This window comes from Sphaerodactylus townsendi, linkage group LG01 (genome assembly GCF_021028975.2).
Source record: "Sphaerodactylus townsendi isolate TG3544 linkage group LG01, MPM_Stown_v2.3, whole genome shotgun sequence".
NCBI lineage: Eukaryota > Metazoa > Chordata > Lepidosauria > Squamata > Sphaerodactylidae > Sphaerodactylus > Sphaerodactylus townsendi.
In genome coordinates, this window is record NC_059425.1 from 76,336,784 (window position 1) to 76,339,924 (window position 3,141).

Below are 3,141 nucleotides of genomic sequence, written 5' to 3' on the forward strand. Positions count from 1 at the left end.
TTTTCTGGATTTTGTACATTGTGTGTTCATGCCTTACTGTCAAGTTATGAGACTTATTTTAACCTCTACAGTTAATGAAGACTTAGAAGAAAATAACTGTACTGCTACTACCTACCAATGTACTCTTAAACTACATTACATCCTTCTACATCCACTTAGAAAGTGTAACTGTTTAGGATTGCACTGTACTTCACTGATTTGGCACTGAAACTAAAATGAGAGAAATTAAAAGGCAATATTTAGTAAAGAAAATCAGAGATCTGGGATAGAAGTCTAAATTAACAACACACCAATTTTGGTTGATTATAAATTGGTTTATAAATTATAGAAACTGAAATTGAAAATTGAAAAATATCAACATAGCATGTATTTGAAAGAGACATCTGAGCCACCTTGTGTCTGCTGTTGATACAGGTAATAGAGACTATTTGTCTTTGCTGGATTTTATTAAAATATATATTGAAACAACCAGTATGAAACTGAATATTCACCAGGTATTGGCACGAAGGGTGGGGTGGGGATCTGATAATAGCATGACTGTATTATCAGATTAGTACAACAGAATTATGTAGCAAGCTGTTAAAATATAACAGCTTCATGAACTTTGAAGAAAAAAAATTCAAAGATAGGGCTATATTTCAAGGCCGAATTATACAATTATATACATACATTTCAGTACACTGGATTCTGGCCATATTCCTGAATCCTGCAAAATTATGATACTAGTTCTGGTATTTACAGATTCAAATTAGTCCAATCTTAAATCAAAACCCTTCAAAGCTTAGTCTAAAAAAGATATGCTCTAGCCTGGCTTCTAAAAGAATGTAAAGTGGGCACGAGGTGAGCCTCAAGGGAAAGGTGCCACATTATAAAATGCCTGGTCTCTATTCATTACCCACCACACCTCTCAAGAGGGGAAGCAGAGAGCAAAGCTTGAGAGGCAGATCTTAACTGACAGACTGGATAGTATGGAGGATACCCTGATGCCAAGCCACTTAGGTAACAACCAGCACTTTGAATAGTGCAGCTCTTTCAGGACAAATTGGCTCTGCAATCCCTGAGCAGTTTCTCTGTTCACCAACAGTACCTCAGTCTTGTCTGGATTGAGTTTTGCTTTATTTGTTTGTTCTTATTTATTTTGTTGAATTTCTAACCTGCCCTTTAACAACTGAGGTCGGGCTCAGGATAGTGAACAGTGATAACATTATACAATTGTACTTGTTAAATAAATATCAAGTGCACTTAAAATATGATACAATTAAAAATCCTAATCCTAACAGATGGCAGCAAGATGGTGAATCCCTCTTATCCTCTGGGTGAACATCAGGAGGCACAGAAAAATAACAGGAGGCATAAACCTTAGGTACATCCAGTGGCTGGGGAGCAGGAGGCAGGGAGACTAGTGTACAAATGTTGCTGTCCCCCAAGCATAGGACTGGCAGAATATCTCTGTCTTACCAAACTGATCAAAGTCCTACAAGGTCTGGGTCTCACTTGACAGAGAGTTCCACAGGCTAAGACCAGCGCTAAAAAAACAGCTGGCTCTGGTCAAGGACAGCTGAATAGGTTTTGGGCCAGGGATCTCTAGCAGGTTGGTTATAATTGTGTGCAGTGTTCTTTGGGGGCATATTGGGAGAGGTAGTCCCACAGATACGATGGTTTCAGACTGTTTAGGGCTTTAATGGTCAGTACCAATACCTTGAACCTAATCCAGTATTTAATCTGGAGCCAGTGCAGCTATCAGAGCATTAGTTGTATGTGTGCTCTCTTTACAAGACCCACGCCACCACATTCAGGACCAGTAGTAATTTCTGAAGCAGTCTCAAGGGTAGCCATGCATAGAGTGAGTTACAGTAGTCTATTCTACTCCCCCTTATCCACTTCATTACCTTCTCCAGGCACCTATTCAAGAATTCCTCAAATCTACCTAGCATAGCTGTTGAAGAGAAATAGAGCTGGGCATCATCTGCATATCGGTAGTACCTCATTCCAAATTCCTGGATGACCTTTCGCAGCAGTTTCATACAGATGTTACACAGCACAGGGGATAAAGTGGAACCCAGAGGAGCCCCGTGGCATAATTGCCATGGGGCAGAGCAACAGTCTCCCAGCCCCACCTTCTGAAATTGGTTGTTCAAGTAAGTGGAACCATCAAAGCATGTTGCTATCTACTCTCAGACCAACCTGCCTCACCAAATGGATACTATGGTCAATGGAACTGAAAGTCATTGAGAATTTCATGAAAATCAACGGGATGTACTCTCCAGGCAAAGATCATCCATCAAATGGACCAATATACATCTGGCAACAAAACAGAAATCCTCTCAAATTCCAACAACAAATGATTGGTTGCACAAACTGGCAGAATATGCAACCATAGATAATTTAACAGTGACAATCAACATAATCTGGATAAATCTTTGGAGGATTGGAGACCATTGGTGAACTTTCTCAAGGAAAAAGAAGAATATAAATTTCTGTCATCAGAAATACAATCTTAAATTGAAGAGTCTGGGTATTCATAGAGACCAATATAATGGTTTAATCTGTCTTCTTTTTTTGGTGCAGGAAAATAGTTAATTTCTTTGCTGTAACTGTATTAGTTAAGAAATAAGGCATCTAATTTTGTATCAAATCTTAATTATGGGATATATTTTGTATAATATATTGTAAGCATTTTGGACAAGTTATCTGTCCTGAATATTAAATAATAAAAAGCATTTAAAAACCAAACTGACCAAGGCCATTTTTTCCCCAAACCAGGTCTAAATCCAAATTGATATGAATCTAAATAATCTGCATCCTTGAGTTCGTCTGAAGCTGTTTTAGCCACCATCCACTCAAGTACCACATCCAAGAATGGAATATTAGTTACTAGGCAGTAGTTGTTAAGGTAATTTGGATTGAGGGATGCCTTTTTCGGAAGGTGTTTCACAACTACTTCAAATTTCTCAGAACTGTATCCTCCCACAGAAAAGCATTTATTACCTCCTGGACCCAGTCAACCTACCCCGCCCAGTATGAAATGATAAGCCATGAGGGGCAAGGGGCAAGAGTTGTTGTGGTGTGCCATACACTTTGAAGCACCTTGTCTACTTCATCAGACCTCACCAACTGAAAATCATCCATCCAAGTAAAATT